Raw genomic sequence first — 26,496 nt, 5'->3', positions numbered from 1 at the left:
AGCATGGGCCTTCTTTACGATTTCTCCAGTGCCCATCTAACAAAATGGGAAGTACTGTGCTCACCAGAGGTGGAAAGAGGAACTAGAGCTTAAAGGCGACATACTCAAGTTTGGCCTCAAGTGCAGCAGGCTGGGAGTCGGGGAACCTCTTTTGCTGTTACTCTGTGGCTGGGTCTTGGGCAAGTCGCTTAATGGGAGGGATCTCGAGAAATGATTTAGTCCATCCCCAGCCCCAAGCAGTTTCAGCTGTGCTTGCCCCATTCCTGGTAGATATCTCTTTAGGTTGCTCTCAGTTGCCTTGTCTGTAAGATTCTCTTTTTACAGAGTTCCAAGCATTAACTCCTTATTAATGGAATGAATCAGAGGTCAAGTAAACATGCTTCAAGTAAGCATCCCCTAAGGCTTTCAACATCCAGCACATGAGGGCAAGTTTTGATTCCTCTGGGTCTCTGAGGGAAGCTGTTGAGTATCCAAATAAGGGTGCGTGGGGGCTTGCTTGGGTGGTGGTGTGCAGGCCATGCCATTGATTCTTTGAGGGGCTGTACTCTGGGCTGTCATTGGCATTGGTAGAAGTTGAGACCGTTTAGCATCTTGCAGTTTTTCAAGCTGTTGGAAGCTAAAAGGATTGATCAAGGTATGCAAAATACGTAGACTTAGTGTTCCTCAGATGCGATTATCGTTCTAGTACTAACTAGACTGGTAGCCAGCTGCATAGCAAGTGCCACACATGTTTGGCTAGTAAGCTCTAACAGGCACAAAAATGTCTGTATCAAGGGGAGACATGCTAATTGGTTATTAAAAAGTGAAACCAAACAATGGGGTTGTGGGCACTAGGATTTTGCTGTGTCCTTAGCCTGCTATCATATCACAACCCCAAATTTTATCACAAATCCATCTGAAATGTCCAATTTTGTGTTACAAACCCGCTGCTCAGTGGCCTGGGAACGCAAAGGCTCCATTTGGTCTATGAGGAATATTTTGTCTTTGGGCAGAGCAGGGTCTCTTGAACTTTGGCTCACTGTGGGTTAGATTTTTGGTTAGGCTTGGGAGGAAGAGAAAACCTATAGCAATACTTGAAGTGAAGCTGGAAAGGGGCTGCTGAAGTGTTGCACTCAAAATACTGTTGTAGACAAAGGGGAATACAACATATATGGAGCTAAGAATTTACTAGTGATCTAATTAATGTTTTTTAACAGTCTAATAATCCCCATTATCTAATTAACATAAGAAAAACTCATAGCAGTTAAAGCTGTTAGGCATAAACTTTACAGTCTCTGCCCCTTTTCTTTGGTTGTGTGCTCACCCTTCCAATAGGTCCAAAGGCCAAAAGGTTCAGTCTTCCTCAAGAAGACTTGAGTGTGTGTGAGTGCATTTGTGTATGTGGGGGAGTCTCCCACATACTCCCACTCACTCACGGACAGTGAGTCTCCAGCATCCTGAGTCTTTTGCCACCAGGGGTGTGATGTTCATGGCAGGTTTAGTCTTCCTTGGTCCTGGGGTTCTCTTGGGACCTTCCTTTCTTAACACAATCTGTTTTCTTTTTTCTGACTTTCCAGCTGAAGTTTGAAAGTTGCTCTAAAGCCTCTCCCAGCCCCTTTTAACATAAAGGGCTATTGTTTGTTAGGCAATGACTTCATAGGATCACAGAATCACAGAAAATGAGGGGTTGGAAAGGACACCTGGAGCTCATGGAGTCCAACCTTCCCTTGAAAGCAGGGCCTCAGGTCATGCTGAGTCTTGAATACTTCCAGCAAGGCAGACTCCTACCACTTATCTGGGCAACCTATTCCAATATTTAATTGTTTCCACAGCAGAAGGATTATTTCTTTATATCCAGACAGGTTTTCCCCTGAAGCAACTTGTGCCTGTTGCTTCTTGTTCCTGTCTCCGCTCACCTGTGAGAAGAGAGCACTCACCACCTCTGTACCCACGATTCAGGTACTGGGAGACTCCTCAGCTCTCTGCTGAGCCTTCTCTTCTCTAGGCTGCACAAATCCCTTTCCTTCAACCTTTCCTCATGTGTCAAGTTCTCCAACTCTCAGATCATCTCAGTGGCCCTCCACTGAACTCTCTCCAGTTGTTCAGCTCTCTGTTGAACTGGAGGAACCAAAACTGGGCTTTCTAGCATTGCTAGGCCTTTCCCATATACAGCTGCACATGACCGCCAACTGTGGTTTATCACAGCTGAAAAAAGCTAAACCCAGCTCAGGTGAAAACAAGGCCAGACACAAGTCCAGAGAACCCGTGCTACCAGGTCCATTCAAAGCCTGTGATCTTTTACTAGAAAAGACCAAAAGTATATTTACTGCCTACAAAAGTAAACTGAGGGTTGATGTTAGAGTTCTCCCTTGAAGAATATTGAGTCTTTGGACAGAGTGGGGTTCCTGGCCGGCAGCTCACCCTCAGGTAGGGTTACAGTTAGAGTTACGCTTGGGAGATACAACTGGAGTGTGGCTGGAAAGCATCTCCCAAGGGAAAATTGGGCCTGGAAGAAGAATATCCTCAAAGGAATTTTTATTGTGGGGAAGGAAGATTTGGGAGTGCATTATTGAAGGCTCACCCTAGGGTTAGGTTTAAGGAAAGGAGAAAGTCCAGAGCTACAGTTGTATTGCAGCTGGGAAGAGGGTGCTAAAGTAAACAGAGGGCTGATGCTCAAATTCTCTTCTTAGGAAGGTTTACTGTGAGAAGGGAAGGGCCTGGAGTGGGACTGAGCCTAGGCTTAGGGTTAGGGCTAAGAGAAAGAGAAAGCTGAGTTGCATAGGGCTGGAAAGTATCATGTAATGTAAACGAAGAGCTGACATTTGAATTCTCTGAGGAATAGTTAGTCTCTGGATGGAGTGGGCTCTCTTGCTTCTGGCTCAGCTTGGGTTTAGTATTAAGATTTACAGTTGTGTGGGGGCTGGAAGGCCTCTTCCAAAGTAAACAAAGAGCTTTAGATTTCTGCTCTTCTGAAAGCAGGGTTTTTGTTTACCTCAGTGATGGCCTCTCTCCCCTCACCATTAAGTTTGGCTATGTAAAATGTTGGCACACATCTGTGGTCCTACAAGCAAGTTAGACGATGATATCCTGTGGATTATACATCGAAAAGAGGTGTGGGTTGTCCTTGTTTGTAGCAGTGATTAAAGCTCCCTGCCCCGCACCTGCATCACTTTTCCTTTGGGGCAAAATGTTGCAGCTTTTTTGGTCTCCTGGGGTCAGTAGGGTGCCCAGCAGGAGCTTGTGGGGTTGGGGCATGGCTGACGTCCCGGCAGGATGGGCCTCCAGCGTGGCTGCAGGAGGAGAGGAGGACTGAGCCATGTCCCCTGCCTGACTGCGGGTGAGAGTTGGAGCCTCTTGGCTTCAGCAAGCTCTGCTCATCACTTGGGTACGGAGCGGGGTGCCAGAAGGGCTGTCTGCATCTCTCTAGGTATATAAATGTTTGTCTCCAAAGTAAACTGTCACTAGCCAGGAGAAGGATTTGCTGCTCTCAGCTTCAGTCATCTGAAAATTAATAGTTGATGGAGAACGGGAGCTCCAGTTTAAACTATCCGTTAACCTTTATGTAGCTAAAGCAAGTTTTGTGGTCGCATCTCACCTCTGGTCATTACATGTGACAGTCAGTACCAGCCGCCGGTGGTCAGACAACTTGGCTTGAGCTACCCTCATTTCTGTGAGGAAGGCAGCTCGGCTCACTTACTGCCAAAGCACTAACCCCAGGCTGCGTGATAGGAGGCACGTGCATCCTGCCGGGAATGATGTACATACTTGGTAAAGTCTCCCCAGGGCTCCTGTGTTTGAAGCTCTTCCAAGTGATACTCAAGGATGAGAGTTACTGTATGTATCCATAACGCTGTTCCATCGCAGAGAATATTTATGGTGGCTCGGAAGACGGCAATGTGCTTGTAACTTGCACAGACCAAAAGCAGTCGGACAAGTGCAGAATGATGTAAATGCAAAGGCGGACTTCTTAAGGACTAGGAAATCAGACGTTTACTCTGAAATACAGTGTTTGACTCCGTTTGTTATCCATGCTGGCAAAAATTACGCAAGGTCGTAAAAAGTCCTCCCGGCTCTCATAATGCAACCACCAATTTGGTTCTCAAAAGATGACTGTTTCTTGGTGAGTAATATCAATTTAATCTCTGTGCGATTTTGTGACGTGGTCAACAGACAAGCCTGAAGAAATCCCTGTGAGCGGAGGCAGGGAGGGTGCTAACGGCTGGGTTTTGCCCGAGCGGCTTGGCAGCCAGTGCACTGAGCCCAGGGCCGCACTGCCCCACGTGGAGGGTGCCTGGCCCCGCTCCGGGGACGTTGCAGCTGGAGAAGACTGATTTGCTTGGGATTTGGGTTGCTTGCTTGCCTCTTCCCGCCCTGTCTCCTTACGTGTTTTCTAGTCTTTAGTAACTAATGACTGCAGCAGCCTCTTCCTCAGTGAGGAACTAGTGAGAGGTGTTTTTCTATCCAGGCACCAGTTTTTACGAACTTGCAGGAACTTCTTATCTTTTAAGACACGTCCCCTTCTTTCAGAGCTGACTGATTGACGGTGACTGCAGAATATCAGAATATTTCAGGTTGGCAGGGACGTTTGGAGGTCCCTTACCCAGCCCCCTGCTCAAGGCAGGGCTAACTTCAGCGCACGATCAGGCTGTGTAGGGCCTGGGTCAGTCATGTTTTGGGTATTCCCAAGGGTGGAGACTCTGCTGCCTCTCTGGGCCCCTCTTCCAGGGCTCAGTGGTTTCAAAGTGACTAGGGCACGGTAGGGGACACAGGCAGACCCAGTCATGCATACAGTGTGATGACACTGACGGTATTTCCGTAAGGGGAATATATACCTGTATATGGGAGATGAGTATAGACTAACCAAGCGAGGGAAGCTAGACCCAGTCTGTTTGAATGGGATCTGTTCCTTTGCCCAGGAAAGCTAAGCCCAGGCACATCCGTTTCTCATGCAATTTTGCAAGCGAGTTAAAGAATGCCAACAGGCTTTTCTTGGTTTTGGAATGGCAGAGAGCGCTGCTTTAAGCCTCCTGTCAAGGCAGAATCGTCCTTTCTGTAACTCAGCTGAAAAAATGAAAAAAATGAATGAGTATATGAAAAAATGAAATAATTTTCCTCAGCATAAATTAATCCAGGTGTCTTAGAATCATATAATGTTATAAACCAGATTTTTCCTGAGGTTTGGGACTGCCGCTGTTGACTTGCTCCTGGAGCAAGGCAAGATCCTTGTATGCAAACGTATTCAAATCCCATTCAAAATTATGGTAAGTGAGTCGGCTTGAAACCTCCCAGAACTGGATCCTTATTTCAGTGCATAGCAATAGCCTTGGTTCCTGCTTATTTGTAATGCCTGGCCGTCGTCCTCCTTCCCCAGCGCGTGCACGCTCACTGGGTAGCGATGCGCCTGCTGGGCGTGTTGTGATGCTCGGTTTCCTCCTGACACACTGCTCCTTTGTGTCAAATCTCCTTTTTTCTGGGCAGGTTTTGGCTTCCTTGCACCTCTGGCATGGCTCTCCCAGACAGTTGTCTCTTTGTGCAGACAGGAGCCAGTTGGCTGTGCCCCCTTCCCTTTGCAGGTGAAACCCATCTCCAAGCCCAGCCTTTGGCTATGGCAGGATTACGGGTTAATTCCCACAGGGAATGCAGTAGTGTTGCGTAGCACGCACACGTATTTGGCACAGGATTCTGAAATAGGTTTACTCTGTACTTAGGAGAAAGGTACACCTGCAGAAACTGAAGACTGCCTGTCCATGCTTTGAGTTTCCTCAGGGCTCTTTAGACTTCAGGGAAAGCTAGGGCTCTGCCCCCGCAGCTTGTAGGCTTCGCTGTCAGGTTTCTGCCTTTGGCCAGCAGAGCTTCCATTCGTGTTGGTGACTTTGCTGTTAACTGGTTTCTCGCTTGTGAGAAAAGATGTCTCTTTCTCTTTTGTTCTGATCACAGCTCCGGCTTCCTCCAGTGACAGTGAACCTGTGCTCCACCTCCCACGCGTCCTCCTGCGTGGCCTCTCCCTGTCGGCCGCTTCGCCTCTTGGCCGGGGCTGGGGCAAAGGGAAGGAAAGGTGGTACCATCTGGCCAGCCTGCCTCCCAAAATTGTTCCTACGCACTTCCCACCTGCTGTCAGACACCTGGGCACCTCACTGGGGCGGTTGGCTTCCTGCAAGCGCCAAAAAGTCTGCACACAAGGTCCGGTGTTGCTCCTCAGGAGCTCTCGCCCTGCGTCTTGTTGGTAGCCTTGCCTCAATTGGCAAGGTGTTTGCCATAACTGGAGACGCCTCCCGTCCAGTGCTGGGGTATAACGCAAGCAATGGGCTGAGTTAGATCTGTCCCTGCTACTGCTCCTTAATTATTTTTGCTCTCTGCCTTGGTGCATTGGATTGCACAGCCAAGGGCTGATAGTCGAGACTTGTGCATGCTCTTGCTGGAGTTTCTTCTGTCAGGGTACACGGCAGTGGCATGCTCTGCTTTTTCATTGCTAATCTTTCTGAAGAAGAAACGGCCTGATGACCTTTTCAACGTAAGCTTGAAGGAGGGTTTCCTCCTTTGTGGTAATATGAACAGGTGCAGGATTTTTCTGTCAACAATAATGAAAATAGTTCTTGGGAGGAAGGAAACCACAGGGGCCAACAGCTACTTCTACTGCAGGCAGCGTTTTGTCCAAGAGCCTGCTTTTTCTAAGGAGATGCAGACAGCGGCAATAATGCCACATTTGGGTTTCATAAAGTTCAGCTAGTGGACGTTGTAGAGGATTGTCTGAGCTTTTCTGTGTGTGGCAGCTTTAAATAAATCAGCGAAGGCAGAGGAAGTCCTATTCAAGTTCAGTTTGTTGTTTTTTGATGGGTAGCTGATGATACGTAGATCCTTTGGGCCAGTTCTGCTCTCTGTTACGCGACCGGAGTCTAAATAATTCAGCAGCAGTTAAGAGGTGCACGGCAGAGCTGCACACAACTGCGGCTCAGAGCGCTGTTTGACCTCCTAGCTACATTTTTGTGGGGAGCTAATTTTATACTGGCGTGAAGAGGTGAAACATTGATGGAGAACAGTTCCTTGTTTTCTTACACAGGATAATATTGGTCTAGGGATGGTGGAGGGGAATTGGATTTATTATTTTTGTTTAAATTTTGTAATGACTAACATCTTTCAGACCCTAGCGCTGTTGTTTCATTCTGGAGGGTACCTGATAGTGTTGCATTCAGTTCCATTGTTTATTTGATGTATGGTTTCTTGGTTGATTTATACACCCTTATATGCCCTTTAAAATAGGGAGGAGTTTTGAAATCTTAGTGCCTTTTGGATATGGTTTTTCTGACTGCTCCTTTAGAGAATATCACTTGTAACACATTCAAAGTCAGAGGACGCTCTGTGGCTTTGGTAGGATGCTGCGTTATTAACCCTTGAAGCTTTTGCTGGTGAAGCTTAGCAGAGCAGCAGGAAACCCGCTGGGTGCTGTGAGTGTTTGCTGCAGCACATGCTTTTGCATGTGGCCCATTAAAGATGTTATCTCTCACAGTCAATGTTTTCAAGTTTCAGTTTTCAGTAGTATTTTTACTCTCAGGCAATTTTTTTTTTTCAAAGAACTAAAAAAAACCACCCACTGTAATAATTTAAAGCCCTTTTTTTGTTCCTGTCACATGTGACAAGGTGAATGCCTGGCAGAAGCAGCAGACCAGGCACCTTTCTGAACACAGTTCTCTTAAGGGCAGGAAAATATTGACATGTAAATATTGGTGCAGATTTGTTTCTGATGCAAGCCCTGGAGGCCTAATACATGTTAAAATACATTTGCTATAACATCTGTGGTGGAGGAGTCATTCTCGCCACACAGGGCTGCGCTGAATTCGCCTCTCTGCACTGAGTCTCGTCTGCTTTGCCTAACCTTAAAAACAGACTGGCGAAGGAATCAGCATCTGAGCTCGCGGGAAGCTGCAACGTTCATGTTCTGCCTCCTCAACATCATCTTAAAATCCTTAGATACAAGCGCAGGAAGTATGTGAATAAAATAGTCAGCCGGCTACCACGTTAATCATCTTAATTTTTGCATTTTTCCCTTACAGCAGGAACGCAACGAGCTTACAAACTGATTTGCAGTGGAGGGGTCCGCAGGGCTGCCATAGCATTAACCCAATTTCGTCTGCGTTTGTTTTTGTTTCTTTTCTCCTCCCCGTGTGACTTGCTTTCTTTGGCCGGGTTTTAAAGGCTTTGCCCCTCGCACGTGCACCCGGCGCCCTCGAAGCCCGGGCTCGGCGTTTCCACCTCGGGCAGCGCACTGGGCATCGCGGTTAGAGGCTGAGCCCTGGCCACCCCGCGACCGAGCCGCCGGGGGCTTTTCAGGGGGTCCAAATGATGCACCGCGATTCAGCCAGAGATTTTCATTTAGGTGGGGAGCAGTGCAAGCAATAGGGAACTGCCGGGCACTTTTCCCTACCCCGGCCAGCGTTTATTAGCCAGCAGGAGCGGGGGAAGCAGGGGAAGCGCGGGAAAAGCAGCGCTAGCCAGCGGCTGCGGGGAAGGGAGCACCTGCCAGTTCCTCTGCCCTGGGCTTCTGCCCCTCTCATAGGTCTCCTTTCCCGTGAGGAAAAGCCCATTTTAAAGCCATCACCTTCTCCCTCGCAGTGAATGACGGCAGTGCCGTGAGTCTCCGGCATCTCCTGGGTAAAGGTGAAATCCCTGCTGGCGTCCTCGTTCCTCGCCCCGGGGCAGATGTTGCCCCGCTCCCGGCGCGGAGACCGGCGTTTCCCAGTCTCGCTGCCCGCTCCCTTTCCTCCCAACGGACAGTAACAGGAAACGCAGCTGTTAAGTCTTGCTTGTGAGTCGCGTCTAGGTGTTTCCGGACAATACTGCAGGGATGCGAGTGCTTGGGCGAGGGAGGAGTCGCCTGCAGACAATATCGTTTAAGACATCTTTCCCTAAAGGCTGTTTCTCCGAGGGTTTCCACTGCCCTGGCGCATGCAGGGTGACTCATCCTGATATTTGTAAGGGAACTGGCTTCCTTTTGCGTTTGCCAGGCTTCACGAGAGGAAAATTAAAAGATTCCTGTTTAGCTTTAAGGCCTGATGATGCCATGACATGGTGCATTTTGGGAGAATGTTGCTATGTCTCTAGTGACTGTTGTTTGGAAACACAAGTTTCTTGGTACTACAGGCAGACTTTATGAGCTTTTTTTTCTTTTGGAGGAGCAAACTTACCGGAAACATGTAAATAACGATCATAAGCAAAGCTGGTATATGACCTCTTCATTAGTCTTTCAAAGGGCTCTTTAGAAATGAAACAAATATCAGTGTGAACTTTTTTTTAAAGAAAGAAAAGATCTATTTAGGATGGATTATGCAGAGATCGATGGTCTGCTCTGCCATCTGCAGCCCCCTCCAGCTGCATCGGGAAGCTGATTGGGAATACGTGGGCTCGGCACCCTGCCGAGTCCCTCGGCGGTCAGGCATTGGGGTGCAGCAGAGCATCCCATGCAGGAGCTGGTCTCCTGAGGGAAGAGCAGTGTGCTAATCTCTGCCTGGAACAGCGACCGGAAAACGTAAGCTGGTGAGGTTAACCTAGCTTCTGCAGTTGGTTTGGAGATAAATTCAGAAGTTTTGAGAACCTCAGCTTTAGACCATGTGAAAGCTCAAGATGTTATAACAGCGTGCGTTCCTTCACACGGCCCGTGTGTCAGCCTCTAATTAATAGTTATGATCACCACAGTCTGTTCATTTTAAGGTTTTATACAATTCCAGATCAGATGGAAAAGAACCAAAACCAGCACAGTGCATTAGCTAGTGTGGAGTTACAGTTGTGGTAAGTCCCCATCAATTCACAGAAATCTGATTAATGCAATTCTAAATAGTTTTACTTAAATCTGGTAGGTTTTTGTCTGAAGAAAGACTTTAAAAGCAGACAGATCATACTAAATCAAGTTCACTGAAAGCTGAGCTACTGGAACAAGTTTCCCCATCGCACTGATCTGCTCTCACTGTCTGCAGCAAATGCTAATTTGAGGTAACATAGCCTTGATGAAAGAGAAAAAAATTGCAAAGGGAATTAGCTAAAGGAACATCCATCCCAGCGGGACCGAGTGATGATATTTTTATTTAGATGCTTTAATTAATGAACACAATCTCCTCGTGTAAGCAGCTTCTCACAGCTCCAGGGGATGGAGGGTGTTCAGGCCCAGCCCTCTCTCAGCCCCACTCCCAGCACTGCTGTATCTGTAGCAATTTGGTTGGGATTATTACCCTTTTCACTGTCCACGCACATAAACACACACTATGCCCGTAGACCAGCCAAGCTAAAAAAACATTCCAGATGGGTCACTTCAGGTAAAACCAACAGGATATGCATTGACTTCCCTTCCCTCAGCAGCGGCAAAAACAACTTCAGCTACTCACCAGGAAACAGGATCTGCTGCCAGATGCATGCTGTCCATCAGCAATGGAGATGTAAACAGAGTATTTTTTTACAGTCCAGCGCAGTGCTAAATGACAACTAACACTAGCAACACCAGACTCTCTGATTGCCTTACAAAGGAGAGCCCAGGCTCTATGGTGTACGTGTAGCTAGTTTATTTTTGTCATCCGTTGAATGTTTCTTCTTACATTAACTTCAAAGAAGTTGACACGAAGAGAGTCTTCAGTTTTCAAGACTGGTCTGGAGAAAAGAAAGCAAGCTGCCACCCCCAAATCGATTCCCTTTGCTTGTTTGCCCTCTGACAGAGGGCGATTTCAAAACGAGGATTTCCAAGCGAGCTTGTGAATGCAGGCCATGATTAAGGGAAGTACCTCGTGGCACAGTGGGCGTATGGCTACACATGAGGTCATACAGGTCCGTAGGCAGGTTCCTAAACCGGAGCCGTTACACCTCTGCTGGCCTGATGGTCTGCATTTGGCTGAGGTCAAGCAGTTTTCAAACCAGGCTGAGGGTTGACTTGAGGAGACTGAAGATTAATCTGAGGCCTTCTAGTTCAGGAACGGCTTTTTGACCAAACCTTAGTCACAGTTGCTTCTCCCCTGTAAGCATCTTCTTTCTTCTCTGCTCTTTCAGTGAAAGCCCCATCAAAAGCTTCCTTTCTTGAAATACAGCACTCCCACACATGAAAAAAACGTATCAGGGAAGATTCAAAGACAAGGGACTGGAGGATGCTAACAGGACTAAGCAGAACGTTTCTAAGATCGCTTTCGTTGCTGAACCAGCATTAGGCTATGCCGAGACACTGTGGTGGGAGCTGGGCTGGAGAAGACCCCCATTGTTTTGGCATGTGCTCTTGTCATTAGGTGCTGCTGAGTAGTTGCCTGAGCCAGCCTGATTAGAGCATGTTTGGGAGCTGTTACGGCACCTACTCCTGTAGGTCACAAGCCAGCTACGTTTCGCCCTGATGCCTCTCCCTGAAGCAGCAATAGCTGACCTTGGCCAAAGCCTGGGCCCTTTCTGAAGGTTAGCTCTTGCTCTGAAAAGAGCGGGACCCTCTTACTTTCTTGGTAGGGAGGGTTATGCTAAGAGCAAATCATGCTCTTGGTTAAAAATCTGTGTCCAATTTATGCCCAGAATTTTGTCTGCATGAAAAGTCTCCCAGCCGAGACGAGTTCTTCTGCATTATTGACAGATTTGTGAGGACCTCGCTGTTAGGAATTTCCTCCGGCCTTCAGCTTGGTCTGGAGGTCTTTTATATGTCCCTTATTCTAGTACTAGTGCCTTTTGCAGAGGTAGGAATCAGTCGGTCAGTCAATTCTGCCTTTCATCTGACAGCCTGCACACGTCGGTCCCTATCAAAAGAGTCCGGCATCTCTCTCTGCCAGAGCACCGAACTGGAAACTCTCATTCAATACTTTCTCCTGGGCAAACCCCACATCTTATACCACTGCTGCTTTCCAGGATCCAGGGCAGAGCCTGCCTGCCTCGTTTCCAGGCTGCCTGCCTTTACGCTTTAAACCAAAACTGTATAAATAATTTGTATATACATGTTTATTTTTTAAAGTACATTTTCTCAGGGGGGCCTGCTGCTCTCGAGTGACGCAGGTGATTCTTCTCTCGTCTCCACTTCTGGCTAAGTGCCACCTGCAGGTACAGGTGTATTTACGACGCGCTGGGCAGAACTGCTCAAGAGCTTTGGGCCCAGCTCCATTTTCTGAGCCACCTCAGAGAGCAGTTTTGCAGCTGGGGGATATTACCAAATCTTCCAAAGGGACTGTACTCTCGCTCCTCTTTTGTTTATCACAAGTAGGTGTTTCTGCACCAGCCGGAGTTAAACTCCTTCTCTCATTGCTTCCCCTGCTAAGTAAATATGTGCTCACTGCTGTGGCATTGTTCTTTGGTTTTGGGCTGTTTCCAGCTGATTAATTATTACAGCCACACAGTAGTCCAAGAGCGTTTACAACACAGGAACGGGCAAATGCGTCAGAGCATTGGTCCGACTGGCCCAGTATCCTGTCTCCAGCAATGACTTGGGACAGATTTTTCGGACGAGGTTACTGGAAGCAGGGCAAGCTTAGAGTGAATTTTTCCTTGATGAATCCTCCCAATGTTTATTAATCAAACAATTTAGAGAAGTTATGAGCTGCAGGTTGCAGCTGAATGACTGTACTTAATTGTCCTAACAGACATGCCATTCATGAACTTGGCTAATGCCTCTTTTGACACTGTTTGTGCTTTTAGCCAATATGCTATCTTGTGGCAAGGAGTTTCACTGTCCAACTATATGCTGTGTGAAAAAGCACTGCCGTTCAACTACTTTAGAGCAATTGCCTGATAGCTTCATTATAAAGCAATTGTTCTGAGACCTTTGGCTATAAAGGCTATGGAAGTGCAAACACGCCATGTGTGCTCAGATTTTCCGTAACCGCATGCACGATTTGTGCACACGTGAATTACCTGGACAACCTTAATAAACGCATTAGCAAATGAAAGTCTTCAGTAAGACTCTTTAGGCACACTCAACTCGTCACCTGTTTGTAGGAGGCTGGAGGCCTGTGAAAATTAAGCTTAACGGGTAACCGGGACACTGAAGGGCTGCAGTAGCTCTACCGAGCGACTAAAAATAACGGCCCGCTACACTGTGATGCGCTAAGCGTCCACGGCTTGCGCACAAGGTATGTTAGAAAGCCGTGTCCTCGGCGGCAGCTGCTTGCGCCGAGCCCCCTCCCAAGCTCCCCGCGCAAGGTGTGCCGCCGCGAACGCCGCCGCTGTCCCCTGGGCGCCTGGGCGCGCGTGCGCGCGGAGCCTGGCCGCCCCGCTCCTTGCTCACCGCCAGCCTGGGGAGGGCCAGCTGAAGGGCAGCGAGCTGCCTTTGCCTTTTCGCTCTGATAACAAGCAGAGATAAAAGACGAGTTTCTATGGCGACAAGGCTGTTTTGGAGCTGAAAACAAGCATCACCGTCGTTCAGCGGCCATACGCAGTCCTTTGCACCTTTACTATTCTTGCAAAATTTAGCTGCAGAGCCTAGAGGTAAAAGGGAAGGGAAGGGGGGAGGAGAGAAGGATGGTGTGTCGATGGTGCCTGCAGAAAATACCAGAAGTTATTCCCTTATTTTAACTTTGCCATGCCAAGAATCTTATAAAAGTTCATAAAAGAGAGGACACGCTTAGGCCTACGCTGATTTTTTTTCCCCAGCAGCAGTGAGACAATTTCCAAATGCTTCAGAACTGGATACATGCTGCATGTATCAGCGGCGACCTCCTTTTGAGAGACTGGACAGACCTGGACGGTGCTGAGACAGTAGTCTAAAGCACAGCAGTCTCTAGTCCACAACGAACATGTCAGCCCCTGTGTTTTAAGCCTGGTTGACCTATCTAAGGGTGAACACATCGTGCTGGCTCTGCCTGTTCTCGATGCTTCAGGAACGGGTAGCTGCACCCCATGAGAGCTTGTCACGGCCCATAAGCACCATGCCATACGCAGCTGAGCTCTTGAAGATCTTGCTTGTTCTTTCTGGTACAGCTCGCTTTGTGCACAGGCAAGAGAGGCTTTAGCATGCTGAAATCCTGCCCTATTTTTGTCTGAAAAATCAGTGTAGCATGTGTAGCATGCTGTGCATTCAGCAGAAAGAAATCAGCCTGCAGAGGTCCTCTATATTAGATTTAGATGTGTAATCCATGAAGACTTTTCTCTTTACAATTGCCACTGTATTGTGTTACTTGCTTGTGGCAGCCACTTCCCTTCTTTTGCAGATGTCTGGTATTGCTCAACGCAGTGGCTCCTTGGACATGACCGGAGAAGGAGGAAAACACCGTGCTCAGATAGCTCACTCTAGTGATGCTTTATACAGGCCCTACTAAACAGAAGGGAAAGAAAGAAAAGAAACGGGAACTTCTTTTTGGAACCATATCATCACAAAACTGAGAGAAGAAGCGAAATTTAGATAAAAGCGACAGTTTTTAGTAAAGTATGGTAAACTTGCTAATCTTAAAGTGAGCAGTTCCCATGCTGCGGTCTATGGAGAAATGGCTGGATTCAGTAGAACAGTTTGAACTACTTATTTCCAGTTGCTAAGCTGTGTTAAACATCAGCTAAAATTACATGAAACATTCCCCCAGTATTTTCCCATGGACAGGGGAATCTCTGACTCTCTCTTCAGTGAAATTCAACCAAACTACACAACTGTTTAAACCTTAGCTTTCTGAGTTGAGGTATTAGTAAAACACTATACGAAGGAAGGTTCAGCTTCCTACACTTGCTAGTCTTAGTATGATAAGTCTCATACTTGTCTCAGCATAAAAAGAATGAGCTCTTTTACTATTTCTCTGTGTCCGCACCAGAGATCAGAAATAGAAATGATATCAAAAGACAAAGAAAGAATGAAAGAAAGAGAAAGAGAGAGAGAGAGGAAGAAAGAAAGGAAAATGAATAGAGGCCAAATTTATGGTTGTGAAATCACACTTTACAACTGAAATTTCCCTCAAAAACACCTGACACAATAGTAACACGGCCTTAATTTTCATATGAATGTGGGCACTTGCGAAGGCAGATGACAGCACAGTGGAAACTTGCGTAGAGTGGGAGTTTCAGAAGCCGGTAGACGCCGGCAGCTCAGTGGCACTTTCGAAGGAGGCCTTAGCAAGTCGGGAATCTTTTGACATCTAGGTATTCGGAAAATCTGGCCTGACAGCCTTATTAGGAGTTCTCTAGAAAGAAAACCTGTTAGTAGGAAAACCTGTTAGCAATATCCGTAATTTTGCACGTACCCAGCGAACGGAAAGCCTGGGAGTGGCATCGCTGTGTTGGCTGACGGTGGTGATCGCCCACCAGCACGGGAGAGGGCGGCAGAGCCGGGCTCTCCTGTGGCCTTGGGCGCTCTCCGACTCTGCTCCAGTTTCTTTGGTTTTGATCACTGCATTTCGCAGGTATAGCCCACAGTAGTTGGGATGAGAAGAGGAAAGGCTGCAGACGGCAGAAGGGGGGAAAAAATAGGATTAAAAACAAGTGTTATCCTGTGATGCATGTGACAAATCTATACAAATATGCGCTGTAATTTCCATTTTTTTAGGAAAGTAAATGAAAACTCTTGATGTGCTCCCCACAGCTTCCATACATCCACATATCAAAAAGCGGCATGACTATTTGAAGAAATGCAGGAAAAAGCATTTCTTGAAATATTAGTGAAAGTATTATATTGGACATTTGATAAGTTTCCCATCCTTCAGATGATATTTGCATCTGTTGCTGTCGGAATAAGAGAACATTTCATACTCCTTGGACAAAACTAGGCTAAGATGGAATTACAGCCGGGAGCAGATTAATAACCTCTGAGTAAAACATATTACAGGAATGCTGCAATTACCTATCAAAACCAAGCGTGCTAAAACTCTGGAAACATCAGACTTACAGGTGAATTTAAATGGAAATTTAAACTTATTAACAGAGGGAGATGCAGGGGTGGGCAACCAAATACTGCAGAGATAAAAATGCCTCCGCGAGTGCGATGGCAGTTTGGCCCCCCTATTTTAGGTCCGAGGCTCACAGAAGACCCCCCCTACACCTGCTCTGCATTCAGGCAACTGATCCCCCCAAGGGATCAGCCAAATGTCCAACAGCCTGACCATGCCGGCCTAGCTTTTACCAGGCCACTGTCACGCGTGAGGAAATTTGAGACCTGGCTCTGCCACAGGGTTTCCCCTCTGGGGTTGTTCTTCTGAGCCTCTTCTGCACCTCTCCTGGGGCACCTCGTCCATCCCGTGTCCTGACTCCTCTCTTCTGGGGATGTGCAGGGTTTCACCCCCATGAGGAAGGCACATAACACTCCAGGACCCCTTCTCCAAGCAGTGCATGCAGGGGTAAAAATACCTTCCTGGTATAGACCGTACAGCGTTAACAGTTGCCCCTTTTGCCTCAGCATCTCCCTGGGAATTGTGTTGCACTGTCTGCTGGAAACCCTCTGCAGACACACTGCTTACCCTTGTTAATATCCAACCAAAGAGAAAACGCTTTTGGTTGGAAATGGCCCAGATTTCCCAACTTGGGAAAGAAACCTTAACTGGGGAGGACTGCCAGGTACTTTCTGATCTGCTTGGGCAAGGAGATCCTTCCATAAGGATTTTCTGATGTTCAGTAATGATTGAATTCAGGATATATATAACCGTTCCCTTGGTAGGAGCATTAATAGGCTCTCTCCCCTTAGCTGAAATGCCTCTTTTCATAAGCTTTTAGGCATTAAACATCTTTGCGGTCTATATCCCTTTGCTGGGTTTTGTTGAAATTGTCCTGTAGGCTCAAAACCTAGGAGGGCGTAAGAGATAAGTAGACATCCACCTCTACACAACTCCACACACGCATGCACAGAGTGTAACCAAACATATCTCATTGCCTTTGAAAACCAAAGAAAATGGCTATAAGCAGGCCTGTGATCTTCCCACCCAGATCCTTACTTATTCTTTTAGCCAATGTAACCAGGCTTGCTGGTTTAAAAATGATTACTCCTAGACCCTGTAGTCAAAAGTGTCACAGAAAAAGGGGTCTGAGAAATACTTCAAAATCTCATGAATTCAATATTAGGCTTGTTAAACGCAAGGCAATGGTGACGCATCCAGAAGGAAATTCAGAAAAATAGACAATAGATCTACTTTCCTGTTCTTGACCTAGAAGCTATTTGTGAAAAGATGCACGTTAAAGCTGAGTAAAAAATGCTCGTCCAGAAAGTGCAAAGGTTGGTTCGGTTTAAATGGATCCAGGCAGGTTCTAGTGCATTTTTATTTAAAATATATATTATACATACAAACATATATGTCACTAGGATTTTTTTTTCAGTGCAACTGTTTTTAAAACGAAACATCAGGAAAAAAAATCAGTTTTTCTTCTTTAAAGCAACTTCATGTTTAAATGAAAGTAGGAGTGAAAAATGGTGCTAGATTAATTTCATCAGTCCTAAAAATAATCCTGGAACTCTTGTCATTGTAAAAGGTATAGGCATTATAGTATGTCAGTCCAAATCTTATAATTTATAACTGGTTTGGTATTAAGCAAGGACAACCATAACATCTTTGTACTGGAAGCAAGACCCATTTAAACATTCGGTCCATTTATGTGAACCAATGTATGTAAAAAAAAAAGGCGAAAAACAGAGCAAAGATTGGAAATTAGCTATCCATTACTGCAAGAGGTACCAATACCAAACCATAATATATACGAGGTACCAATACCAAACCATAATATATAATTGCCAAGCTGCCTGTTAAAAACATATATCTATTAAATTAATGTACTTTACCTGCCTTCCACCAAAATTTAGCCCCTTGCACCAAATCTCTTCAGCATGTCCTCGGACCGATGGAAACGCTCATGTGTTGAGAATTAAATATGTACCTTTGTGTTTGGTTGGATATTGGCGTACTGGAACAAGAACCACTGTTGAAAGTGGGCCAGTGCCGGTGATGCTGGTATCCACGCGGGAGCAATGGGCAACTCAGAAGCTGCTGATGCAGATCAGAATGTTACATGCTATTCTTTTCTCCAAGGCGGTTATAAGATTAAACCCAGACATCATATCTTACTATAGGCTGTAAAAGGCTGCTGCACGACTCATTCTAAAATTCCTGAGACGCCCTAGTATGTACTGGAATTGGTATTGGACTACATCTGAATCATATTAAACTAGCTCATTAGATATACTTGCATTATGTTGAGCATGTAGTAGACGAAAAACAAATAAGAGGACTTGCTGCATAATTCAACTTTGGCAATTTCATAACTAGGAGGGCTAATTCACCTGGCCGAAGATGAGATTACTTCCAGGATCCAAACTGCTGAGCCCTTTCTGCTGCCTCACAGCAATAAAAGTGGTGGCGGCGGGGAGACCGCTTGCAGAAGGGGAAGAAGCAACTGCAGCGGCCGCTGCTAGGGGTGGGGGCAGCCGCCGGCCTTTGGGGAGCGCGTTTATAAGAACCAGCTAAGCTCCTTCGTTGAACCGATAGAGCCCCCCGCAACCACAGCCACGGGAAGGCTGGGGGTAGGTTTGGAGGGCTGCTTTTTGGGGAGGGCTGTTTTTCCTCTTACAGGATGAGAACTCTGAAGTTATAATTCCCTCTGAAAAAAACGTTAGCTAAAAGCGTCTTGTCCTTTCCTGCCCTTTGCTCCTGGTGTCCTCTCCAGGGGATAAACACGAGACGGGAGCCCTCCCTCATCCCGCTGAGACCGAGAGGACCATCTGCGCGAACGGGTCCCGACCACGGACCAGCTGGGGCCGGGACACACAGGTCAGCGAAGAGCTGGGGAGCGTAAACGCCTCTCGGGCGAGAGGCAGCCGCGTGTCCGGCCCGCCTGGCGCTCTGCTTGCCCCACGCTAGCTTGGATGAACTCCCGTCCCTTTCTGACGTCCCTTTCCCACGCGGTCCGTCTTCATTGCACCCTATCTGCTTAAAGGGAAACTAAAAAAACAAAAAAAACCCCAAAACGGCAGCGAGGCCGGCGTATTGATTTACAGGTGGTGGCGGCAGGACGTGAGGCACTACGTGACCTCGCTCCGGGAGGCAGCTGGCAGAGAAAGTGGCTCAAGGGCTCCAGTGCAGCAATGGGTTAAGAAACGGCTTTTTAATCGCAGGGCTATCAGTCCTCTTCGTAAGGGTTTGTGGGAATGGGTGGAAAGAGGTGCCAGCAGGATGAAGAAACGCAAGGGAACAGAGATTAGTGTAGATGCCTCTCCATAGCTGCTGGAGCACATCTGTAGAGGCGAGCACAGATGGGAGAGCAGGATGGACGGACGGACAGCCCCTGCCGAGGCTGCAAGGTCGAAGTGGCACCTTCAGTGGAGCTGAGCCTGTCCATCAGCCACAGAGTTGCAGCATAAATGAGGACGAACAAGGAGGCAGCCCGAGCAGGACATCTTTTGTGTTTCTGCTAACTGAAGCCCACAGTGGACGGAAATGAAAACATCTCAGACAGGCTCCCCTTCGAGGAAAGCACCCACAAGGAGATACAGGGAGCAGAAAGTGCCGCACTCCTCTTCCTCATGTAAATCTTTTGATCTTTTAAAAAATCATCCTCGGTTAAATAAAGCGTTCTAGAAAGAGGAGAGGAAAAGGAGAGGATATAAGCGCAGGCAGGATGTCTTGAAGGTCCTCAAGAAATGTGATTGTGTCTAAAGAGCGCTTTGCAAATGATCAAAGTTTCTAGCTGGCCACTGTTTTTTCCCCACAGCCTGGTCCTTCATCCTTGCAGAAATGCAGCCAGGATTGGAGCATAAGTAAATCCATGGTGATCTGTCCCCCACATCTTTTGCCTTTCTAGAGGTCTCCACATGCTTGTAGGACGGGCTAAGAGATCTATCAGACCCATTCCCTTCACTTCCCAAATGTGCTCCGTATCACCTTTTTCATAAGTTTATAAAGCTTCATTTTAAAAAGCAGTTAGAAATTTTGCCTTTACTGCTCTCACTGAAAGACTGATCTTGAATCTCTAATATTTGAAATTTTCTAAAGTCCAGACCCATTTTTTTTTTAGTTAGTTTATGAGCATTATTCTTCAACGTAAATCCCTCAACCCCTTCCCCCCACCCCAATATTTACTCTTCAGTGTAGCGATAAACAGCCATTCCAACCACTTTGTACCTAAGGAACTGGGAGCACTGTCCATTGCCCCTGGGTCCAGCTCTGCCCGTTGACTTCTCCCTCCCCACCGGGGGGTTTCTTTAGACCCAACCTTTGAGGCTGGAGTTCCTTGTCATTTTTAGGTCAGACTGAAAAATAATTCTAGTAGTAAGGAAAATAACCCACCCTCCTTTCATTTCATCTAAAATTTAAAAGAGATCTCATCAAATCGTTCTTATAAAAAATGTGCCACTCATGCGGTCTGTCAGGACTTTTACATCTCCTTCTGGTCTGCAGGGATATTTTCCCCTGGGTACAACCAGCAAGTGGTGTCCCCGGGGCAGGTAAACAGGCTCTGAGTGATGGATCGGCTGCTGGGCTGCATTTCAGCTCACTTCTTAGAAAGTAGAAACCCCGCTGAAAAGCTTTCCAAAAAGTCACTGCACATGTTAGAAAGTGAAAAGCTAGTTGAAACACTCAGTGGAACACTTTGCTGTTAAAGCTCAGGGGGCCCGTGCTAAAGCTGCCGTTTAGCCCCGAGGTGCTGGCGGGGAGCTGGGGCAGGCGGGCTGTGGCGGTGCCTGGGGACCAGGGCTGCGGCAGCATGACCTTTCTTCCCCGACTATCCTTGGCTCCAACCCATCCGGCCTCTTGCAGTTTCAGTGTAAGCAAACAGCAACCATGATGCAATTTAATCGCGTATTACATTATGCAACAGAGCTGGTTTAAAAATAGCTTTCTTGGTTTGAGCCCAAGCTCCCAGTCTCCCCTGTATGCATACAAGGCAGTACCCTGGGGCTTTGCAGAGTTGTTTGTCCGATCCTGCGTACGCTGTGCCCATAGTTCAACAAGCCCCGCTCACGGGAGGAAACCAACTGAAGGGCTGCTGCCAGTCTCATTTTCACTGGCTTTATGCCATAAAACATCAGTGATAATTTAAGGAGACTTATTCCGATTTCCCCAAGTATCAAGAAGCTCAGACCCTGAGAACCGCTTGCCATTTAAAATCGGTATTCAGCTACAGCAGAGCCCTGCTCATCTGTCCTGCTGCCCGAGACCCACTGTGAAGCAGTGGATTTTATGACTCAGCTTAAGCCAACAATGACTAACATTCAAGAACATTGCCCAACAAAATGCAAACTGAATAATTGTTTCTAATTGGTTGCGACAGACATTGCAGGCCATGCCAGGAAATGTACTGCGGTGCCTTAGCTTCACCAGTAGTCTGAAATTGAAAACTGCTGCCTGCAACAGCAGGGTACGAAGAAATCCTGGGACCGGCCCTGCTCTGAGCTCTGTGACAAAAGGGATTTGGACAAATGGGCCTCCCCTGTCAATATATCACCCTCTGGAGCGCTGGATCAGGGGACGGCTCGGGTGGCAGAGATGAGGAGAGGCAGTCCTAGCAGTGACAGCCCATCCCCTGGCGCTGGCCATCGCGCAGCTGGTGGTGGGGCTGGCGGGCGCTGGTGGCATCGGACGGGAAGCACCTCGACGAGGTGCGAGGGGGCTGGGGGACGACTGCGGAGGAAGAAACACATACGGCCATGCTGAAGAGGAGGCACTTTCGTTTTCCTTCACCACGAAACGTTTTCACCGTTTCTAAGACTTCAGACTAAAGGTTTCAGATCTGTTGTGCTAAGGAGAAATGTAGTTGCTGTGTGCTGGGCAGGCCGGCTGACGAGATCAAGCTTAATGCATAAAAACTCCACAGCTGATGATGCTTTACATTGGTTTTGAGATGATCGGCTGCTGCCTGTCAGCTTGCTGTGCCCAGGACACGTTCCTCCTTGGGTGAGAGCTGCGCTGCCCTGAGGGTGCTGTTGGCACTTGAAAGGACAAGGAGCCGCTCCAAGGTGTTAAAGAAACACCTGCGAGAGCGGAAGGGAAATTAGCCTCCTCTCCTGTGGAGCAGGATGTGCTTTCACAGAAAACCAAGTTATCCGTTTCTAAAGTTTTAGGACTTGTGTTACAGTAAGCCGGTATGCTTTGCATTTGCCAGAAGGTCAAGGAACATTAAGGTCACTCTTGTAAGGAATGTCATCAAGAGAAATTAATCTTTAAGTACCTGTTTTCACAATATGAGCATGAGACTATCCAATGATTCATCGACATACACCTAAAACAGTATTCAGTTGGAAAAATTGCAATTTGAATTGGACATTGGCTATCAGATGGTTTAACGAGCACAGCTCTCAGACACGGCCTGTTTCGTGTAGCTTTTATATTCACCAACATATAAAGATTCACAGGTGGTTTATGAGACATTATGGCCCACTCTGACAGCTGCAAGATGTTCAGGTTGTTTATAGAAACTAAAAGAGAAGCAGTTCAGCCCTGGTCCCTTCCCCACCTACATGTTAAGTTATATCTGGAACAAAGAAAGAGTCTGATGTTCACACCTATCCTCATCAACTTTCATTTGCAGAGCTAAAACCAGGAGGAAGCACGAGGAGAAGAGGGCAAAATTTGAACGTGAGTTCAAATTATTAATGAACCAAATGAAAAAGTTCACTTGAAGATAGAGTAAACTTCTGAGACCCTGCTCTGTGACATACCTCTTATCTTTCTTCCATTATTCTGACTGATACTCTTTTTTATGACCTTAGTGGTGAGAAAAGAAGCCTCATTAGGAGATCTACAGCTGTGCGACCAGAACAGTTACACTAAAAACAACGTAACAGAAAAATCCTTTGCCCTGCCAGCGCATCTCACCAATCCTTTTCAGGCTTGTCGTCATTCAGCAATTTTTTGGTGTTAAAACACACTGCTGATAATATCGTGTGAGCTGCTTAAACAGGAGCATCTGTGTTCTGGACAGTGCCAGAGAATCACGATGAAATTTTCCTGGGAAAAGGGTTTAACCAAAGTTAACCCTAACAGGGCTGGGAAGTGACCTATCTCAAAGGAAAATGAGATGTATCAAGTAACAAAGTGGGGAAAGCTCTTTGACGAAGTGAGGGACAGGCTTGAGAATCAACATTGCCTTTAGAGGGAAGGACTATCTAATACTCAGGATTTAATTTGCTATGAAATAAATTAGATGTAACAGTAAATGGCATTTACAGAGACTCCTGCCTGTCCCTGCAACGACTATGAATCAAAAGAATATCAGAAAAGTAGAATTTTGGGCTTCAGCTTTGTGTGTGTTGAAGGGACTGCTTCAAGTTACTGTCTTTGACAGTTTTGTCTTGCCCTGCTGGAAGATGTGGCAAAAGCTGACTCTGTATTTTGAAAGTTGGAGTGGTGGAAGATACTCATTGATAAGCTGGGAGGATTACCTAACTGATGTGAATGGCAGTGAAGTCTGAAGGTTTGTGCATCACCTTCCCAGAAAAAAACTGATTTGTAAATCGTGTACCTGATAACAGACTGTATTGTTTTGGGTGTGAAGATGCATAATGGGAGATGTCAAGAAGAAAAGGTCTAAAAGCTCACCAATGGAAATCTTATGTGCTTTTCGTATATTAGAAACGTAGGAAGAGGGCTTAGTGAGAATTATTTCTGTATGATTAAAGAAAACATGTGGTTTCCCCAGTTTCTGGGGATTAATGGTGAGGAGTAAAATTAGCTGGTTTGATTTTTGTGGATGTTACTTTATGAACATCTAGGAATAGCAAAACTTTATTGATGATGCATCAAAACAATGGCTTGCTAGGAGACATGCACAGCTCAGGATTTCATAAGGGATGCAGCTTCTCATGGTACTCCGAAAGCAAAGTAAAGACCAGCTGCGACAAGCCAGGACTCCAGCTGAGTCCTGAACAACTGAAAGGTCTGTCTAGGTTTTTTTTGAGCCACAGAGGTCAAAGATAAATTTCAGGGTATTTTTGTCTGATGCCATGAAGTAATTTTGCAATTAAGGAAATGCAGGGCACAGAAGCACTATTCAAAACCAGTCATCATGCTGCAGAGATCATAGATGGCACAAAGAGCAGTTAGCTTAGGTCTGAGGGTTGGCCTTCATGGGCTACAGCCCATGAAGGATGTCTAACTCAAGAGGAGTGAGATTTCTGCTGGTCCAAGCCCTGGATTCTGGGAAGAAGTCAAAAACAACAAAAAAAGGAGGTCTAAAAAAGCTCACCAGCGGAAATCTTGCATGCTTTTTGTATATTAAAGGCATAAGAAGAAAGGTGCAATGACTAGAGGCACAAAGATGAGCGTGTTTATGTTGATGTTATTTGGCTGGGGAAGCCCTAAGCTTCAGATGCACATGGCTCCCTTCCCTGTGTCAGAGTGGAGTATTACACTTCGAATGCTGCGTTCGCTTTGGTATTGAACAGATGGTGGGAAACTGGAAGGGATTTAAGAAACACTGGAAGAACTGACTCGAGAAGCAAGCAAGCAAACGTAAAATTAGGGATGGGAAATATGCTAGAGCTATTCAGAGAGTGTAAAGCCACCAAGAGAGGAGAACTATGTAGTTTTACGGAAGAGAGTACAATCAAAATGAACATACCAGGAGAAACGAAGGGCTCTGGCAAACGAGTACGAGCTCATTTAGCCGCACTGATTTAAGTGACCAGTCCTTCTTCCTGCACCTCTGCTACAACTGAGGCAGCAGCAGAGCAGGCCACATATCCCCCCCCCACCAGCACAGTCCACAGTATGCTGAATTTAAGCTATCACTGATGCCAGGTTAAAAGCATACCCCTAACAGTGAACTTGGGTACCTGAGAGATCCCAGCTGTCCCCGTTGCTCCTGCTCCAGTATCCCCAGTAGCAGAGGGACAACACAGGCACAGGCACAGGCAACTGCGGGTGGCAATTTCCACAGTTACCCCAGCAGGAAGTCCTCGCCTGCGTGCATAACCCCCGCTAGCCCTCGAGGATCTGCCTTGCCTGGTTTTAACTTTAGTCTCTAGCACGGCAGTAGGGGGGAGCAGAGGCCGTTCCCGCAGGGTGGCTGCACACGTGTGGCACGCTATGGCATCTAGATGGATCCGCAATGCCAAGGTGCTTCCCGCTGCCGGGGCAGGTCAGCATTTGGTTACCAGCGTGGTTTGACGGGCAGGAAGCTGACAAGATGTGCTGGTGTGTGACACAAACCTCTGCAACTGGTGGCTTCCTCGGCGGCGCCAGCACCACGCACAGCTTCCCTGCCAGGGGCCTGAGTAAAACCGTAGGTGGGTGATGCAACCTTGCACCTTGCTAGAGTGGATGTACCCGACTGGAAATCCCCTTTTCTGTACGGGAGTTATCTATGAGCAGACTCCAGTACACTCTGTACGTGACTTTGTTACTTAAAATTGCATGCCCAATAGCTGATGGGCGTCACTTAACCCCGTCAGCTGTTTGCTATGTTTAACGTGCTAACATACAGGTCCGTATCGGGACAGGTCATAGGGAATCTGGGATGGCAACACGCTACCCCAAAATACAGCCCGCTTCGAGCACACCAGCTGTTTTGCAGTTCGGGCGCGTGTGCCAGCGTTCGTGGTGCAGTAACTCGCAGAGCCACAGCAAGCGGCCGTCTAATCCCCGCCCGTCCAAGGCTGGTCTAGAGGCTGAGAGATGCTTCATTGTGGGTCAGGTCCTGCCGCACCTGCGCAGGGGGGCTGCCGCCTGCGGGGCTGGGGTGCACCGGCCAGCCAGACCGTGCGCACAGCACACGCACGGGAAAAACCAGCAAGAAGTCTGGGACCCCTCTGCAGGAAAGCCTGCTCCTCCATGCATTGCTGGGTTTTGCTCTTGACTTGCGTGTGCACAGAGAGCTTTTGGGCTGCGGATGTTTGCAGCTACCCATCCTGACGGGACAAAATTCAGTACAAAACTCTATTCCAGGCGTTTCCTTTGCAGCCTGGCGGTGCCTCTCCTGCAGCTGCACGCTCAACAAGGCGCTTGTCAAGGCGGCGGCATCGTTATATAAGGTTTGGTATTACGCACTTGGCCGCTCAGGGCAGAGCAAGCTAAAGCCGCTGTAGGGATGTGGTTGCAACCTCCGCGTTGAACAGGTCGTGCCACGCCGCCGGCTCGCGCTTCCAGCCGGGGGGTCAGGGTAGCGATCGCCGCCGCTCCGCTTTCCCACTTTCTAACACTCGTCTCTGCTTCTATAGCAGAAAGTTGCACATTCCCCCACATTTCCAATATTTACCGCCTTTGCACTGGAGCGTTTCTCCCGGGCCGGTGGCATTTCCCGGGTGGCGGGTGCCTGCGCCCGAGCACAGGGATGCCGGGCGCCCGCCGGCCCCGCGGCCACCCAACCGGGGAGGCGGCGGTGGGTCCCGGGAGCCCTGCGCGGTTCAGTTTGCTGCTTCCCCTTTCGCGGCCACAGCAACGGCTGTTGGGTAATGAAGCGTTGCTCGGATCCGAGCCAGGAGCCAGGCAGCGAAAAGCAAAGGGCGGGTGTGTGTGGGGGGGGAGAATAAATACAGGAATAAATAAATACCAGCGAAAGGCATGATGTCGAGTCACTGAAATTCAAGCACCCCTCCCGGGCCGGCATGAGGTGCGCCGTTTAACGTCGGCCGCCCGCCGTGCGCGCGGGCCTCGGCGCTGCTGCCCGCCGGCCTCAGAGATTAGCGGGCCC

The 26,496-nt window shown here is 47.6% G+C and overlaps 1 long non-coding RNA gene across 1 annotated transcript; it reads right to left on the bottom strand.

Annotated features, from left to right (window-relative positions):
• Nucleotides 1–57: 57 nt before the first annotated feature.
• LOC138067203 (uncharacterized) lies at nt 58–26,347 on the bottom strand. Its single transcript, XR_011141034.1, has 3 exons — nt 24,641–26,347; nt 15,135–15,330; nt 58–14,224 (listed from the first exon to the last, which is right to left on the bottom strand). It is a non-coding gene; the product is annotated as an uncharacterized lncRNA (long non-coding RNA).
• Nucleotides 26,348–26,496: the final 149 nt, after the last annotated feature.

This window comes from Struthio camelus, chromosome 4, assembly GCF_040807025.1.
Source record: "Struthio camelus isolate bStrCam1 chromosome 4, bStrCam1.hap1, whole genome shotgun sequence".
NCBI lineage: Eukaryota > Metazoa > Chordata > Aves > Struthioniformes > Struthionidae > Struthio > Struthio camelus.
The sequence above is the reverse complement of the archived record's forward strand: the minus strand, read 5'-3'. Positions and strand labels throughout refer to the sequence as shown.